The following is a 19,116-nucleotide window of genomic DNA, read 5'->3' as shown; positions in this document are numbered from 1 at the left end:
ACTTCTGTAAAGAGTTTTTTTATGTCATCTGCACTGTCTCCTGTTTCTTCTTTGAGCCTAATCGGTCTTATGTTATTCTTCTTTGCATCGTCTAGCAGCTGCTGGATTGATTTCTCATGTTCCCTTACAATTTTAAAGCAATTTTTCTTTTCCTCCTCACTAATTGCAATCTTATCTTCTATATCTGAAATTCTATCCTCACATTGGTTCATTCTGCTGCACCAACTTTTGATGGAGTTTTTAATCTCTTGGAAATCTGTTTGTATCTGTTTTATGGATTCCATTTGTTTCCTATGTTGGGATTCCATCATGTTCCTCAGATCCTCTATTTTTTTATCTGTGTCCTCTCTAGATTTATTAATCATGTCTTGCACCATGAGCAAAATCTTTGCTGTTATCTGAGTAATTATTTCTGATTTCATTTTTCCCAGGTCCTCTTTTGTTGCCAGTTCAGAGAGTCCAGGTGGTTGAGTATCAGAGTGTTCCATCTCGTTTCCCTTTGGGGTTGCTGTAGGTGAGCTGGAAGTCTGTTTTTGAGGCTTGTTTATGTGTCTTCTCATTTCCACGGGGTGGGGGGTGCTTCTGGCGCCCACGCAGCTCACCTTCTGTGCCCTAGGAGCTTGGGATGGCAGTGGGGGAGCTTCCTTCCGGGTGCTGGGACCAGCTGAGGTTCTCTGCCCTAGGAGCCTGGGATGGAGGTGGGGAGCTTCCTTCCGGGTGCTGGGACATGCTGAGCTTCTCTGCCCTAGGAGCCTGGGATGGAGGCAGGGAGCTTCCTTCCCGGTGCTGGGACAGGCTGGGCTTCTCTGTCCTAGGAGCCTGGGATGGAGATGGGGGAGCTTCCTTCCGGGTGCTGGGACTGGCTGAGCTTCACTTGAGAATACTACTTCTTAGACGGAGCTCAGAGGGGCAGTTCTTCTCCAGCATGACCCTCTGGGGCCTTGCCATGAAGATGCTGCAGAACGAGGAAGAGCTGGACCAGTGATGCCCTCGTGCGCTCCCCACCTGATTTTTCTTTTATTTGCATAATAAAACATTTTATTTGGATAATAAAAATAAAATAAGAACGTTTGAGAGCTACTTAAACAGACATATTTATTTGATGTTGTTATGGAGAAGAACTTCCTAAACCTAAAACCAGCATAGGTCATAGGTGGGAGTTTGGGAAGGCAATTGGATTATGGGGGTTTATAACTGTTTTGCCATTAGGAAGTAGGATCTAATTGGAAAAGGTGGGTCCCTGAAGGTGTGGCCTGGAAGGGTCCATCTCTTCCCCATTCTTCTTTTCTCTGTGCTTCCCTGGGCCATGCTCTGAGCTGACTGGCCTCTGTGATGCCCCTCGGCCATGCTGTCCTATGCTAGAGCCAGCTGACTATGGACTGAAACCTCTACAAACTGAACTAAAATAAACTTTTCCTCCAAGTTGTGGGTGTCAGGTATTGTTTCTCAGTAATGAGAAAATAACTAAGGGAAGTGGTGTGCAGGAGCCAGCTTGTACAGATTTGTGAAAGCCAACTGTTAAATATCCACAAATTTTACAAGCAGACCAGTTGGTAAAGAGAAATCAGTAGTTTAGGAATATCGACACTGAAAATATCAGCAAATGCTACAAAACAGTCTTTTTTTGAGACTGGCTTACTAGCACATAACTGAATGACTGTAATAACAAAGAAAACAGTGAACTTATATGTTTATATAGAATTTACACATGCAGTGGTTCACATGATTGTGAAATTGAAAGGTAAACAATTGAGTAAGATGTCTGCAAACAGTGTGGCAGAAGGTCAGGGTCAGTAACATCAAAACAAATGTACAATTAAATAGTAAAATCATCCCTGATACAAAAATAGGCAAATAACATGAACAGGTAATTCACTAAAGAGATACAAATTTCCAACAAACATGAAAAAAGCCCAATGACATTTCTCTTAGTTTCTTTTCTCGTTGTTTAGACAAAATACCTGACACCCAAAGTTAAAGGAGAAAAGGTTTATTTCAACTCAGAGTTTATAGAGGTTTCTGTCCATTGCTGACTGGTTCCAAAGCAGGGTGGCATGGCAGAGGAGCATCACAGAGGAACAGCCCATGGCACAGCAGGGCAGACAGGAAGCAGCAGTACTTGCCTCTCCCTCTTATCCCTTCCAGGCCACCTGCCTTTTGGGTGGTGCCACCCACACCCAATGTGGGCCTTCTTGTTATCCACACCCAGAACTATGCTAAAGCAATCAAAGGATTAATTTAGTTATTATGTGCTTTTAATCCCAGTATCACACACCCTAGATCCAGCCACCTCTAAAAAGCCCTACTTGTGACCAATAAGGCTTTAGGGAGGCATGTAGGTACAAACCATAACAACATTTATAATAAAAGAAAGTAAAAATGAAACAATAACGAGATGTACTGCTCTGCATCAATGAAATTAACAGATCTCTAAAATGTTGTTTTTGTGTGGATGTCTATGATTTCTTTTTCACTGTAGCCCCACCAGCATGTTATTTATTTATTTTTATTTCTTGATGATTGCCATTCTTCTGTGGTGTAAAATGGGAATCTTGGTGTTGCTTTAATTTGGATTTCTTTCATTGCCAGGATATTGAACAATTTTTCTTATATTTATTGGCCATTTATATTTCTTCTGAGAAATGTCTGTTAATTTCACTTGCCTGTTTCTTGATTGGGTCTTTTATTTTAGGAGGTCTAATTTTTTTCTTTTAGTTCTTTATATATTGTAGATATTAGTCCTCTGTCTGAGAAATACCTAGCAAAAAATTTTCCCCATTCTGTAGGTTATCTCTTCACTCTACTAATTTGTGGTGCAGAAGATTTTTTAATTTGATTTAATCCCTTTTTCTGATTTGTGCTGTTATTTCTTGTGCAATTGTGGTTCTGCTTAGGAAATCCTTTCCTACACTTACGTCTTCAAGAATGTTACCTATTTGGGGCTGGGGATTTAGCTCAGTGGTTCTGCTGTCTGCCTTGTAAGTGGAAGGACCTGAGTTTGATCCCAGGTACCAAAAAAAAAAAAAAAAAGAATTTTACCTATTTTATCTACCAGCAGATTCCTTGTTTCCATTTTAATGTTTAGATCTCTGATCCATTTTGGTTTTAGTTTGATACATGGTGAGAAATATGGGTCCAGTTTGAATCTGCTGCAAACACACACAAATTTTCCCAGCACCATTTGTTGAATAGGCTATCTTTCTTCCAACATATGATTTTGGTTCCTTTGTCAAAGATCAAAGAGCTGAATGTGTCTGGGAATGTTTCTTTTTTAAAAAACAATTACTTCAACATTATTTGCAAGTTCAATTAGTGATTTAACATTGCAGTTCTTTTCTTACACAGGTAATGGAAAAATCCTGGAGTTATCACGAACCCCACTAAAGCAACCCCGGCAGCCATTGCTTTTGAAGCAACATCTCCAGAAGTCCCATGCCTTTTGGAATTTTCAACATCTCTTTATGAAGAGTCATCTGACCATAGGAGAATGAGTTCTGGGAGGCTGACTGTCATTTTGTTCTCTTCAGTGGCCCCTGTGGCTCTTCTGTACCTAGATGAGGCAGGACAAGTCACAAAACACAGAGGGGAGTCAGGGGAGAGCTGATTGCAAATGAAAGCACTGCAGTGGAAATAGAGTAATTTAGAGAGCACCTGAGCCTCTGCTACAAAGGCAAAGGTCTTCACATCAAACCTCTGATAGGATCGGGATGGGTCATGGAGGAACCAGCTGAATGGAAGGTGGTTTGGTATTTATTCACAGCCATCCATTTCAGTATTCTAGTGGGTGAGAGAAAATGGGTCCATAGTGGATGTTGCCCAACAGTCATCCAAGACCAGCTTGATGTTGGGGTCATTCCTGTTTAGGACTCTAACTTCCATGTAAATTGGTTGGCGGAAGTATCTCACTATAGGGTATTCACTGTCTTTGTAAGGCTGTTGGTAGGACTTATCTGGGTAGGTTTGCAGGAGCAGCATATATGGATCAAGACTTTTGACACCGGCATTTAGTAAAATGTCATCCTTGTTATAATAGCGCTTTAGTGTCATTTTGAATTCACTATCTTTGGATATTTTTCTTGGAGGAAGATCTTCCCAGAGAGCATGTATTTCATTTTCAAAGATGACTTTATCATCTTCAGACTTATCCTTTGTTCCACATCCATTCAGGGGCATGTGAAACTGTACCAGCTCTTGAGACTGAGCTGTGAAGACAAGCTGGCAGGATGAGTTTCCCACTCTGAAGGTACCCAAGTTGAGAGCTGGGTTTGTTTGGTGAGTGTAGACTTCAAAGTCCATAGGGTACATAGCTCTCCTGTAACCATAGAGACTAGTGACTCACTGAGACACTCAGGATCAATCACCATGAATATTGTATCTGTTTTAAAGTAAAAGATCAGCTTGAGGGATGATAAGTAGAACTGATAGAGCAGACGTTTTTCAGAGAATGTGGTTTTGAGTTTTGCAGAAGTATAATTTCAAGCTATTTGTTGCTTCTATGTTGATCCTGTAGTCATGCAGCTGGCTCATAGGGATGTTCCTGTTTTTAATGCTCACAGATGATGTCAGTTTCCCAGGAAATTCTGGTATGGTGAGAGTCATGTGTAGCATTGCATTTCACAGACAGATCTGCTGCACAAATAGCTTGTGACGAGAAGGTGATCTTCTGCCCAGGAGACACAAATGAAAACTTCAAAAGTGTGATGTAGAACTCCAGTGGCATTGAGTGCCACATGAAGGGTCATTGTTTGGCTGTCAGTCAGGAGATTAAAACCTTCTCTTTGGGTCTCCTGCAGAGTCATACTGTGGGTTCTTGAAACATTACCAAACCTCAATGATTCATTCCCTATCAGACTTGTTCACCTAATCATCATCAGCCAATTCACAAATAATGTGTACATACTAGATACTGAAAGCTCGTGTGTCTCTTCTACTTGCCTAGGTAGACAGAAAAACTGGTATATGACATCTCCCTGTCTTGAACAATCACCGTTGCCTGCAACTCTGATGTTCATCTGGTGCCCATCAGGCACTCTCCTGGTATATGTCCCATATGGGGCCTTCAGGGTGAGCTTTTCTGAGTCCAGGGAATAAGTGCAGTTCAGCATTTCAACATCAAGAGGATCCACCACAGATGCATGCCATTTCTTGGTGTCAAAATTGCCATTACTCCACTTTCATTGCAAGGGATACTGCTTGGGAAGGGAGGGTTCACCAGCTGAGGAAGACCAATTGAATTCACTGAAGTCACAAATATGAAAAGAGATAAAATGACCCCCGGATTGCTGTAGAGCAACTTGGAAGACTTGCAGAACCTCCTCTCTGCCTGCATGCATGGCAAAAGGCAGCAGTCTTTGGACTATTTCTTTAACTTCTATTCTGTTCCACTGACCTACATGTCTATTTTGTTCTAGTACCATTCCATTTTTAAAACTATTGCTTTGTAGTATAGCTTGAGGTCAGGTAATGTGATGCCTTTTACTTTGCTCTTGTTGCTCAAGATTGCTTTTGCTATTCTGGGTCTCTTCTGGTTCCATATGAATTTTAGGATTGTTTTCTCTAGGTCTGTGAAGTATGCTGCTGATATTTTGATTGGGACTGCATTAAATCAGTATAACAGTTTTGGGAGTATGGCCAAATTGACAATATTGGTTCCGCCTATCCAGAATCAGGGAACATCTTTCCATTTTTTGATGTCCTCTTCAATCTCCTTTTTCAGAGTACTACTGTAGTTTTCTTTGTAGAAGTCTTCTACTTCCTCGGTTAGGTTAATACATAGGTATTTCATTTTTCTTGATGCTACCATGAGTGGTATTGTTTTCATAATTTCCTTCTTGTTTAGTTCATTATTAGTGTACAAAAATGCTGTTGATTTTTGTGTGTTGATTTTGTACCCTGCTACATTACTGAAGTTGTTTATTTATTCTAAGAAGTTTTTTGGTGGAATTCTTTGGGTCTCCTATTTAGAGTATCATATCATCTCAAATAATGATAATTTGAGTTCTTCCTTTCCTTTTTTTGGTACTGGGGATCAAACTTAGGACCTTGCGCTTGTGAGACAGACACGTTGCCACTGAGCTAAATCCCCGTCCCTCCTTTCCTTTCATTTATTTCTCTTTTATCCCTTTTATTTCTTTCTCTTGCCTGATTACTTTGTTGAATAGAAGTGGTGATAGTGGGCATCCTTATCTTGTTCCAGATTTTAGAGGGAATGGGTTTTTCCCATTTAATGTAATGTTGGCTGTTGGTTTGTCATAAACAGCTTTTATCAAGTTAGGGTATAGTTCTTCTATACCTCTATCTTTTTCAGAGTTCTTATCATGAAGAGATGTTGGATTTTGTCAAAAGCTTTTTCTGCACCTATTGATATGATCATGTGGCTTTTGATTTTGCTTTTGTATATTACATTTATTGATTTGCATATGTTCCGGAGTGGGCAGCAGAATGAGCCAGTGTGAGGACAGAATTTCAGATATAGAAGATAAGATTGCAATTAGTGACCAGGAAAAGAAAAATTGCTTCAAAATTATAAGGGAACATGAGAAATCAATCCAGCAGCTGCTAGATGATGCAAAGAAGAATAACATAAGACCGATTAGGCTCAAAGAAGAAACAGGAGACAGTGCAGATGACATAAAAAAATCTCTTCACAGAAATAATGGCAGAAAACTTCCCAAGCAGGGGAAAAGAGCTTGACATACAGATAAGTGAGGCATATAGGACTCCAAATAGCCTTGATCAAAAAAAGTCTACACATAGGCATGTAATTATTAAGATTCCAGAAACACAACAGAAGAACAAAGTTCTCCAAGCAGTCAGAGAAAAGAAACAAATCACATACAAAGGAAAGCCCATCAGAATCACAGCAGACTTCTCAACACAAACCATCAAGGCAAGAAGAGCTTGGAGTGACATATTCCAAGCCCTAAAAGAAAACAGCCTCCAACCCAGATTGATGTACCCTGCAAAACTATCTTTCAAAATGGATGGAGAAATAAGATACTTCATGACAAAGAGCACCTTAGGAACTTTGTGAATACCAAACCAGCACTCCAAAGAATTTTACACAATACCCTAGGAACAGATATTGAGGATCACAACCCCAGGAAGCAAAGCAGAATGAACCCATCTGGCATGACAAGAAATTAAATGTAAAAGGGGAGAACCCAACAAAAAGAAAAAGTCATGGCAATGACAAGTCAATACGTTTCAGTTATAACCATCAATGTTAATGGTCTCAATTCACCAATCAAAAGAAATAGACTGGCAGAATGGGTCAAGAAGCAAAATCCAACAATATGCTGCATACAAGAAACACACGTAATTCAAAAGGAAATTCATAGACTGAAAGTTAAAGAGTGGAAAACAATACTCCATGCGACAGGAACCCGAAAAAAAGCAGGAGTAGCTATCCTCTTTGCAGATCAAGTAGATTTCAAACCAACACTGATTAAGAGAGATGAAGAAGGACACTGCATGCTTGTAAAGGGAACACTCCAAGAGGAAGGGATGACAATCATAAATATCTATGCACCAAACACTAGTGCACCCAACTATATAAAACAAATACTAACGGACGTGAAAAGTCATATATGCACTAATACAATTGTAGTGGGGGACCTCAACACCCCACTGTCACAAATAGATAGATCAACTAGACTAAAAATAAGTAATGAAATACTAGAACTCAATCGAACTCTTGAACAAATGAACTTAACAGATGTTTACAGAGTCTTCCACCCCACAAAATCAGAATACACATTCTTCTCAGCTGCACATGGGTCATTCTCCAAAATAGACCACATACTCACACATAGAACATGTTTAAGTAAGTGCAAAGGAATTGAAGTTATCCTCTGTATATTATCAGACCATAGTGCAATGAAATTGGAGATCCATAGCAAAAGAAACTTAAAAAATTTCATAAACACATGGAAATTGAACAACACACTTCTGAATAACCAATGGGTCATAGAGGAAATTAAAGAAGCAATCAGACAGTTCCTTCAATTAAATGACAATGACAATACAACATATCGGAATCTATGGGACACAATGAAAGCAGTCCTACGAGGGAAATTCATAGCAGTGAATACGCATATTAGGAAAACAGAACGAGCCCAATTAAACAACCTGATGCTGAACCTCAAGCTTCTAGAAAAAGAAGAGCAGGACAACCTCAAAGCTCATACAAGGGAGGAAATTATAAAGATCAGAGGAGAAATCAATGCAATGGAGACTAAGAGAATGATACAAAAAATCAATGAAGCCAAGAGTTGGTTCTTCGAAAGAATCAACAAAATTGACAAACCTTTAGCCAATCTTGTCAGAAAAAGGAAAGAAAAGGCCCGAATCCATGCAATTAGGAATGAAAAGGGTGAAATGACAACAGACACAGCAGAAATCCAGAGGATCATCAATACCTATTTCCAGAACCTATATGCCAATAAGATGGACAACACAGAAGAAGTGGACAGATTCCTAGATACATATGAATTACCAAAGTTGAACAAAGAAGATCTAAAAATTCTGAACAACCCAATATCAACCAATGAAATTGAAAATGTAATTAAAAACTTATCAACTAAGAAAAGCCCTGGCCCTGATGGCTTCACTGCTGAATTCTACAAGACATTTAGAGAGGAACTGCTGCCACTACTGTTTAAACTCTTCAATGAAATTGAAAGGGAAGCAATAGTCCCAAATTCATTCCTGGAAGCAAGCATCACCTTGATCCCCAAAGCAGAGAAAGACCCAACTGAAAAAGAGAACTATAGGCCAATCTCACTAATGAGCACAGATGCAAAAATCCTTAATAAGTTACTGGCAAACAGAATGCAGAAGATCATCAAGAAGATCATACACCCTAATCAAGTGGGATTCATCCCAGGGATGCAGGGATGGTTCAATATATGAAAATCAATCAATGTAATACATTATATCAATAGAGCCAAGGACAAAAACCATATGATTATCTCCATAGATGCAGAAAAAGCATTTGACAAAATCCAACATGCATTTATGATAAAAACCCTACAAAAAATTGGAATAGATGGTCTCTACCTCAAACTGATAGAAGCCATCTATGAAAAACCAACAGCCAGTATCATACTAAATGGTCAAAAACTGAAATCCTTCACACTCAAATCAGGAACAAGACAAAGATGTCCACTATCACCACTCTTGTTCAATATAGTTCTGGAAACATTAGCCACGGCAATTAGACAAGAGAAAGAAATAAAAGGAATAAAGATAGGTAATGAAGAAGTCAAATTGTCATTTGCAGATGACATGATACTCTATATAGAAGACTCCAAGAACTCCACCAAAAGTCTTCTAGACTTAATAACCAAATTCAGTCAAGTAGCTGGTTATAAGGTCAACACCCAAAAATCAATAGCTTTCCTCTACACCAATGACAGACTCACTGAGAGAGAAATAGGGAAAATAATTCCTTTCACAATAGCATCCAAAAACCTGAAATACCTAGGAATCATCCTAATGAAAGAAATCAAAGACCTCTTCTCTGAAAACTGTGGCACTCTGAGAGGAGAGATTGAAGATGATATCAGAAAATGGACAGACATCCCCTGCTCCTGGGTAGGAAGGATTAATAGAGTGAAAATGGCCATACTTCCAAAACTGCTATATAGATTTAAAGCAATTCCAATTGAGATCCCAGCAGCATACTTCATAGACCTTGAGAAAACAATCCAAAAATTCATTTGGAGCAAGAAGAGACCCAGAATAGCAAAAGCAATTCTAGGTAACAGAACATGGCAGGGGGTATCACAATCCCCATCCTGCAACTATACTACAAAGCTACTGTGATAAAAACAGCAGGGTACTGGCAAATAAACAGATTTGAGTACCAGTGGAACAGATTAGAAGATGCAGAAACAATGCCAGACACACTCAGCCATCTCATCTTTGACAAAGGAGCCCAACACCCTCAAGGGAGGAAAGATAGCCTTTTTAATAAATGGTGCTGGAAAAACTGGGCTTCAACTTGCCAAAGATGAAAACTAGACCTATGTCTCTCACCATGCACTAAACTAAAATCAAAATGGATTAAAGATCTAAATATTAAAATAGAAACTCTGAACCAGTTGGAACAGAGGTTAGGTAGAACCCTTGAAGACATCGGTGTAGGAAAAGATTTTATGAACAAAACCTCAGTTGCCCGTGAACTAGCACAATCAACAAATGGGATCTCTTCTTATTAAAAGGCTTCTGCACAGCAAGAGAAACCACCAGCAGTGTGAAGAGACAACCCACAATGTGGGAAAAAAATCTTCCCCTGCTTTTCCTCAGACAGAGGTCTACTATCTTGAATCTATAAAGAACTTAAAAAGATCAGACCTCCCAAATTTAAAGACCCAATCCAAAAATGGGCACCAGAAATGAACAGACATTTCTCAGACAAGTAAGTCAAAATAGCAAATAAATACATGAAAAAATCTTCAACATCAATGGTCATTTGAGAGATACAAATGAAAACAATGCTGAGATTCCACTTCACTCCAGAAAGAATGGCTGCTATCATGAAATCAACCAATAACAAATGCTGGCAGGGCTGTGGGGAAAGAGGAACCCTGCTCCACTGCTGGTGAGAGTGTAGACTGATGCAACCACTGTAGAAATCAGTATGGAGATACCTCAAAGAACTAGGACTGGAAATCCCATTTGACCCTGCTAGTCCACTGCTGGAGATCTTCCCCAAAGAATTAAAAGAATCATGCCACAGTGATATATGTGCGCCCATGTTCATAGCAGCACAGTTTGTAATAGCTAAAACTTGGAAACAGCCCAAATGCCCATCAACTGGAGACTGGGTAAAGAAAATGTGTGGTTTTTTTTTAATAAAATGGAGTACCAGTCAGCCATAAAAAATGAGAAATTAGAGACATTTATAGCTAAGCGGATGCACATTGAGACGATACTCTTAAGTGAAATATATAGGATACACATGTGTAAATACTGAATAGTTTCTCTGGTGTGAGAAACTGAAAGTGTAAATAAGGACTAAATGTATAATAGGTAATGTGAAATAGGAAGAAAAGAGGCAAAGGGGAAGGAAGTGGGAGGGCTAGAGGAAAGGATAGAAGGGAATGGGATTAATATGAGAAAATGGAAAAATAGGAACAAAATCTTTGTAAATAAGGAGGACTGGAGGGGTTGAAGGGAGGGCTGGGCAAGGGTGAAAAATAAGAACCAAGAGAGACTATGTAAAGGTGCAAATTTCCAATGATGAATGTCATTATATTGTATACCTAAAATGTACCAATGATTAGAATGAATAATCGAAAATGTAAAATAGGAAGAAAAGGTCCAAAGGGGTAGGGGTAGTGGGAGGGGCAGGGGAAAGGAAAGAAGGGAAAGGAAAAATGCTGAGAAATGGAAAAAATGGAAATAAAGTCTTTGTAAATAGGGAAGGGTGGAAGGGGTGAAGGGAGGGCTAGGAATGGGGAAAAAATAAGAACCAAGATGCATTATGTAAAAGTACAATTCCCAATGAGAAATGTAATTGTGTTGTATACCTACAATGTACCAATAAAAGAATTTAATTAAAAAAAAGACAACAATGAGACACAACTTTATACTTGTCAGGGTGGTAATAAAAGTCAGATAATAGAAAGCATTAGAACAAATATGGAGAAATTTGAATCATATGTACTACTGGTGGAATTGCAAAATGGTGCAGCTGCTTTCAGAGTCTGGCAGTTTATCAAAAGGTGAAATGCAAAATTACCAAATTAGGCAACAATTCTACTGCTAATTATACCGCAAGAAAAATTATGTCTACATAAAAACTTTTACATAAATGTTTATAGCAGCATGATTCATAAGATCTTTAATGTCCATCAGCTGATGAAGGGATGAATAAAATGTAGTGTATCCATACAACCAAAAATGTTTTGGCAGTTATACAAAAATGAAATACTTATACATGCAGCATAAATTAACCAGGAAAGCATTGTGATAGGTGAAATAAGCCAGTCATAAAGGGCTACATATTACTTGATTCAAGTTATATGAAATATCCAGAATACACAAATCTATAGAGATCAATATAATCTATAGAGTAGACTAATGATTGGCTAAGGCCAGGGCATATGAAGGAGTGGCAACTGATGCTAAGGGGTGTAGTTTTTCTTTTTCGGAGATGAAATGTTCTAAATTAATTGTGGTAATGGTGCAAGAATTGTGTAAATATTACCTAAAGTCATTAAATTGTATATTTGGGGGGTGTGGGAGGGTTACTGGAGATTGAACCTAGGGCTTTCAAAGTGAGTTACATCTCCAGCCTTTTATTTTGTTTTGTTTTTGTTTTGAGACAAGGTCTTACCTAAGTTGCTAAGTTGCCCAGGCTGGGCTCAAACTTGAGATCTTTCTGTTTCAGCCTTGAAAAGTGCTGGGATTACAGGGGTGTGCTACCATTCCTGGTTTAAATTGTATTCTTTGGAGAAATGTTTATGGTATGTGAATTATATTTCAATAAAGCCTTTGTTATCTATCTATCTATTTATTTATTTATTTATTTGGTACCGGGGATCAAACTCAGGTCCTTGCACTTGCGCAGCAGGCGGCGAAACCACTGAGCTAAATCCCTGGCCCAAACCTTTGTTATTTAAAAACCTAACTACAGATCACATTTAATTGACAGCCTATTTATATTGTCATAGATCCCAAAAGAAATATGTGGGCATGGATAATGTTGGACAGAGAAACTGCTACGCAAAGTGTGGGGTTGCTTAGCGTGTAAGATATGAAGCCTTTATTTGGAATTTGGTCTTTGGGCTGCTGCTGTTAACTACACTTAGACTGGTACTACACAGCTAGAGCTATGCTGGCTGGCTTGCTCACTGCACACCTGATGTGTGGAAGTGTAGCCCAGGTGAGATGTGCAGAACACACACTGGATTCTGGAGACTTAGAATGAAAAACTATATAAAATATCTCATTAATAATGTTTTGTATTGACTGCATGTTGGAATAAAACTTTTGATATATTAGGTTAAATAAAATATTAAAACATTTGACAAAGAAGGCTCATTCTCTGGGAATTAATTTCCCTTGAGACGTGCAGCTGTATTGATGCATGTGGATGCACAGTCATAAGCATGTGTTTGTTCAAGAGTTACCCACTGGACAGCAGCTGGGAAGGAAACAGGAGTGGGCAGCTCAGCTCGGTGGAGATAAGTGCCGGGCAAACAGGAAACATTAGAGCCTAAAGCGCTAGTCCTGCTCCCTCTGCTGGACTTTGCTCCGGACCTCGCTTCCTGGAGTGGGTGCTTCTGGGAGGAGTAGCTAAACTTCTAGCCTAAACTGCCCGTATTTCCAGTTGAGGGTTTAAAGGAAAGAATGTACATGGGTGGGTGAGGAATTCATTCTTTCAGTTTCAGAAATATATTTATAGACACATTTTTCCTACTAAGCAAATTCTGAGGTGGGGAAGAGAAAGAGAGAACATTGTAAATCAAAAAGAACCCTGAGGTTCTTAGCTTAGGGAAATGAACTTGGTTCACAGTGTGGTGAAAAAGCTGAGTTGAGGATAGAATTGTGGAGGGAGTTTTGTCATCTTCATGTCCTTGCCGTGACTGGGCTCTATGTAATAATACTAGGCTGAGGAATAGTCCAGAGCCAGGCAGCTAGCATTCCTTAGCTTTATTGGCCAAGTTTTTGTTTTGCTGTATTTCTTGTTATTTTAAAAGATAAGAGCAGAATTATGAGACTAATTTCTTTGGGCTTACTGACCCAGCCAACCCAAAGGAAGTGCCTTGGACTTTATCCAAGAAAATAAAATAGTTGCCTGATCAAAAGGTCAGAGGGGGAAAAAAAAAGCAGCTCCATAAAGCCACCTCTGCCGAAACAGCCACTTTGGTTTGTATTTTGAATTCAGCTAATAATAATCTATGAATTATTAACAGTACTTCCTTCAGTTCATTAGTATAGACAACAGTAAACCAATTGTAGTGAAGGACAGAAACATAAAGATATGATCCCATTTGAGTACAGGTCTATCAATTAGCCCACAGACCTTGTTCTATGTTTGAATAGGAGAAAATAAGATTACACTTACTGTACTATGGAGTGTAATTCCAGTGAAATTCAGTAGATGGCAGATAGAGCTATTTTTCAACACTAAAAGTGGTTACCAGTGAAATAAATATTCAAGGCAGTGCTTGAATTTCTTACAGACTGCTGAACAGAAGGGACAGGCAGGACGTCCTGGTAAGCCACATCTTTATTTTATTTTATAAAAGCAAATAATGGTATAGCTAGTTATGGGGACAGAAATCACAGACGTCTGTATGACTAAGCCTTGGGTATTTTTCTAAGTGTGTTATATTTCTGACATACACTTACTGTGGGGTGTGAACTAGAATTTGTTTATCAGTCCTAAATTAGAGACTTAAGTTTTTCCTCCCTTGAATGAATGACACCTCTGCATGATTTGCCATCAAGAGATGTTTTTGAGTAGGAAGATAAATATTTAAGTCACAGACTTTTTTTTTAAAAGAGCTTGTTCATTGTTGATTTTAAATGACATTCTGTCTCCATCCATGTTCTTTGCAATGAAAATATGACATGCACTTGTCTGGATATAGTTTGAACGTTCTCCAAGTATTCATGTATTGGAATTTCCTCTCTGTTGTGATATGGTAAGAAGGTGGAAATCAGTCTGACTAAGGTGTTTAGAGGTGGGGTGTGAAGGACATGATAAGTATTGTATTAGCCAAGCTCATTAGGGTGGAGCCCCCATGGCTGAATACAAGAGGCTTTTTAAGAGAGAGAGAGACCGGAAGAAACACACATGTACTCCTTGTCTCTTGTCATGCCATGTGCTGGGCTGTGTTGGAAACTGGCAGCAAGAAGACCACCACAAGGTGCAGCCCTCGACCTTGGACCAGAACTGTGAGCTGAAAGAAACCTCTTCTCTTTATCAACTAAGCTACTGCTAGCATTTCATTATACTAATACAAAAGTATAGCATGAAAGTCCTCATACAAAAGTATAGCGTGAAAACCAGTTTCTCCTGGAGGCAGTGCTGTGGCTCAACTCCTGTTTTTTATGGGCAGGCTTATTTTAGTTTCTAAGCCTTTCAACCTGTGGTTAATGTTGGTCTGGCCTAGAGAAGACTTAATAAAATTTGTAGGAAGGCTGGATTGATTGGATGAGTATTATCCATTTAGATCAGTTATACCTGATTCAATGCCCCCAGTCTCTAAACAAAGACAATTCAAATATATTGTTTCATTGTAACACATAAGGCTAATACTATCTTAATCACAAAAGCGGACACAAATACACTTGAAATGGAAGGGTTTTTATGCTTTTAAATTAAAATATCCTTTTACTGTTTGACTTAGGAAATAATCATTTCATTTTTGTAGTGAAACAGTTTTGAGGTTCTAATAAAGAACCTATTAGACTTTCATAAGAGGGAAAAACTTAGTCTCTAATTTAGGACTGATAAAGGGTCAATGACTGTCATTAAGATTTTGATCAAGAAATATCTTGTGGCCCAGCATGATGGTGCACACTTGTAATCTCAACACTCGGGAAGCTGTGGTTGAGTTCAAGCCCAGCCTGAACTATGTCGCAAGACCCTGTCTCAAACAAACAAAAACAAAACGCAAAACATAATAAATAAACATTTTGTTTGTTCTGGAGAATTGAGGCATTGATTTTCACTGATTTTAGCAAGTTTGGTACATAAAATTTATAGATGCTATAAATATTTAAAAATTGCTTCTTTGTGTGTATAATAGTTTGATCTCAATTATAGAAATAAAAAAGTACTCATAAACTGAATACTTTGGGGTTTTTTTGTTTTTGTTTTTTGGTACTGGGAATCGAACTCAGGACCTTGTGCTTGGGAGGCAGGCAGTGGAACCACTGAGCTAAATCCCCGGCCCCATAAACTGAATACTTTGAATTAGTGACCTGAACTGAAAGGGCAGCATGGCTGGCATTTGAGTTAATTAATTTAGCTAGATATAAAGATATTTGAGACAATTAACCTAATATATAAAACTGAGTATGTAAGTGGCTTTCATCAAATGCTCAGGGACAAGTAGTTTTGTCCATTTCCGTCTTTTGTAGTGGTTGCTGTTGTTAAGGGGACAAATACAATCTTCGTCTTGTTTGTGGTGAGCTCCTTGTGCACTAAACACACACATCTTGCGTGGGGTCCTACCTGTCTTTGAACTCTAAACTAGACACTATATATATATCACAACTGACAACTTTGACCACTGCTTCCTTCAATTCTGGAGTTGGCCAGAGGTAGAGCAAACCCCTCATTTGGATTCTGACATGCGAGTAAGCAGGGAATCCTCTTGGGCCTTTAAGCCTAGCCCTTTTAGCTTGATCCAGCTTGTAACGTATAATCCTGTTCTGAGATACTAAAGACTGGTACTACATGATACCCATGTAGTAATTGGGTATCATTTTTATTCTCATTGTCTCAATCACTTCAGGTAGTCACAACAAGTACCACAAACTGGGTGGCTTATAAACAGCAGTTATTTATTTTCACCCTTTTGAATGCAGGAAGTCCAAGATTAGAGTACCACATGGTTGGGTTCTGGTGAGGACCCTCTTCTGAATTGTAGGTGACCAACTTTTTATATCCTCACATAGAAGAAAGAGAGCCAGATAGCTCTGAGGTCCCTTTTATAAGAGTACTAATCCCATTCACTAGACCTCCATCTCCTGATATAATTATTTCCCAACAGCTTTCACCTCCTTATACCATTGCATTAGGAGTTGAAATTTCAACATCCAACTTTTTGAGGGCATAAATATTCAGTTCATACCACCCATTTAAGCATTACCCCTTGAGTGAATAGCTCTTTCAGGAAGCTGGACAGAAATAATTGAGAAATTTCTGGGTCTTTCCATCAAAAGCAATCAATGCCATCAAAAGATCATCTCTATTTTTAACGTGAACTTTGATTTGTTACCATCTTCCTTGTTCAGAATCTTTGTTGCCACAGTTTGGTGGTGGTGAGTTGGGGAACAAATCCATCTCTGACATTAGATGAAATCAGCATACCCAGGGCGATACTGGATATCCCTGCGAAAGGGTAAATCCAAGGCAAGCTCTGAAAATCAGACAAATTTGCACATCTAACTTGAGGAACTTTTGTAACACAGGACTTTTTCTGGGAACTGAATTATTTAGGTCCTGTAGGGGACAGGGGAAGGGGACGTTACCAGAACCTCTGCAGTGAGTCCTGGTCTCCTGCGAGCCACGGCAGCACACGGCGAATTACAGGAAAGGTAGAAAAATGAGACTGAGAAGAAGCTGAGCTTTGGGTCTGATCAGTGCTGCTCTGGGCAGCAAAAACAAAGCCCCCAGCTTACCACACCTTTTATTCAGTACATTGGGAGAAACAAATGTAACAAATGACTTGCAGAGAGTTCAATAGTTCACATTGGGATAAACAAGGTGTAACGGAAGGCTTGCAGAGAGTTCAGTACATCTCCGGCAAACAAGATGTTAATCAGTCCAAGAACAATGAGGAACTGAGCAGATGTTTGTTCTCCCAGGATGTTTCTTGTCCTGGAGAATCACAGCATCACTGCATCACTGAAGTCTCAGTTGTGACCAGAGGCCAAACTGGAGTTATTCTGTAGCTGGGCTGTAGGCAAGAGAACTAGGCTAACCAAATGATTTATCCCTAGAATTATGTAGCATTGCTCCCAACAAGGCCCATCTGTGCCAGCTGAGATATGGGAAAGAACATGTAAAGAGGAATTGGGCACATGGCCAGTTCTGGTGGTTTGCTTGTCTAGTGCTGTTCAAGGGGATTTTGAATAAGTTCCTTGAGGCGGCTGTGTAGCTGTGCAACCCCAGCAGAAAGGGCCTCTGTGGTTGAGAAGAGTATCAGCTCTGAAGGGTTCATCCTAACACAACTTCCCCTGGTCTCATATGCCAGTGGAATGCCAATAACAAAATAGTATCTGAGCTAGCACTGGTTGAAAAGTAGTCAAAAGGCACAGCCTAGAATAATGTCTAGCACTTCACAGGAGAAAGTATATATTTGATAAGCAAATGGAAATAGTTTTCTGGTAAGAGAGGAGGAAACAACTTCCATTCCCCAAATCCTCCAGTGCTCCTCAGCCCTTCATTACTCTTGGGATAGAACCCCAACTCCTTGCAATGATCTACAAGGTCTTGTGGAGATTGGCCCTAACTCTTCTTATCTTTGCTTGCTCTGTGCTAACATTTCCGTCCTTGCTGTTCCTCAGAGAAGCCAACCTCAGGACCTTTGTATATGCCTTTTCCATTGTCAGAATTTCTCTTCCCATAGATATGGACAGGGGAAACTCATTCACTCTTTTTTGATTTCTACCCCAGTGCCATCTTCTCAAAAAGAGAATGAATCTCCAATGGATCAATCAAAACCATCTCATACATACGATTACCTTGATTCATTTGTCTGCATAGCACTTATCACCACATGGGATTGTTTGGCTTTTCTTTGCTTATTTTCTATCTCCCTGTACATAATTAGCTCTTTCAGAAATAGGACTTTGTTTTGCTCACTGCTCTGCCTTCAGTTCCTAAAACATGTCCACTAGGTGACCATTAAATATTAGCTGAATAATAAATAGATAAATGAATGGATCCTCTGAAAGACTTTTTACCATGGTTTAATTACCTTTGGACTTAGATCAAAGTTAGGCTCAAACCATGTGTAGATATAGAAGGTAATCAAGAACAGTACTAATTCAGCCACATGAGGAAACTCCCAATAGTCATGGGAATCATGACCTTTTTGTCAGAGGCTGAAAGGATACTGGGTGAATCTTAGCCTGCATTCTATGCCAGTACCATGCTGTTTTTATCACAGAGTCTTTCTAGTATAGTTTCAGGTTGGGGATTGTGATACCCCCACCATGTCTCTGTTACCTAGAATTGCTTTTGCTATTCTAGGTCTCTTCTGGTTTCAAATGAATGTTTGAATTGTTTTCTCTAGTTCTGTGAAGTATGCTGCTGGGATTTCAATTGGGATTGCATTGAATCTTTATAGCAGTTTTGTAAGTATGGCCATTTTCACTATATTGGTTCTTCCTACCCAGGAACAGGGGATGTCTTTCCAC

The 19,116-nt window shown here is 39.2% G+C and overlaps 1 protein-coding gene and 1 pseudogene across 3 annotated transcripts in view; one reads left to right on the top strand and one right to left on the bottom strand.

Annotated features, from left to right (window-relative positions):
- Positions 1 to 19,116, top strand: part of Tlr1 (toll like receptor 1) — a 76,650-nt gene that overhangs the window by 37,573 nt on the left and 19,961 nt on the right. For 2 of the 3 annotated variants that reach the window (XR_015441340.1, XM_087187458.1), the window contains exons 2-3: positions 14,199 to 14,232; positions 18,993 to 19,053. The gene's annotated coding sequence lies outside the window, so the exon portion shown is untranslated. The remainder of the gene's footprint in view (positions 1 to 14,198; positions 14,233 to 18,992; positions 19,054 to 19,116) is intronic. The other variant, XM_004867694.3, reaches the window with a different exon arrangement.
- Positions 3,345 to 5,329, bottom strand: LOC101696491 (zona pellucida sperm-binding protein 2 pseudogene; annotated as a pseudogene).

The sequence above is a fragment of the Heterocephalus glaber genome, unplaced genomic scaffold (genome assembly GCF_053883595.1).
Source record: "Heterocephalus glaber isolate CG9 unplaced genomic scaffold, H.glaber_assembly_v1.0 deba00001509, whole genome shotgun sequence".
Taxonomy (NCBI): Eukaryota; Metazoa; Chordata; class Mammalia; order Rodentia; family Bathyergidae; genus Heterocephalus; species Heterocephalus glaber.
The sequence above is the reverse complement of the archived record's forward strand: the minus strand, read 5'-3'. Positions and strand labels throughout refer to the sequence as shown.